Source organism: Etheostoma spectabile, unplaced genomic scaffold, assembly GCF_008692095.1.
Source record: "Etheostoma spectabile isolate EspeVRDwgs_2016 unplaced genomic scaffold, UIUC_Espe_1.0 scaffold431, whole genome shotgun sequence".
Lineage (NCBI taxonomy): Eukaryota > Metazoa > Chordata > Actinopteri > Perciformes > Percidae > Etheostoma > Etheostoma spectabile.
Genome location: NW_022605607.1, coordinates 22,905 through 23,181, shown reverse-complemented (window position 1 = coordinate 23,181; position 277 = coordinate 22,905).

Below are 277 nucleotides of genomic sequence, written 5' to 3'. Positions count from 1 at the left end.
CTTTTTTTTTTTTTTTTTATTTTGTTGTACTTTTCTTACTTTTTGTTACCTTTTTCAATGGTTGTTTCACTTTTTTGTTGCATTTTCTCAACACTATACCATAAACTTATTAACTTTAGTTTTACTGTTTTTTGGAATTCGTGATCAATAAACCTCCATTTATAGGAAATTATACCTAATTGTTGAGTTAGAAAAGCAGAAAAATTAGGATTATTTAGACGCAAATGTAAAGGAACATGGGGACACATGAGGACAACATGAGGACACATCAGGACAT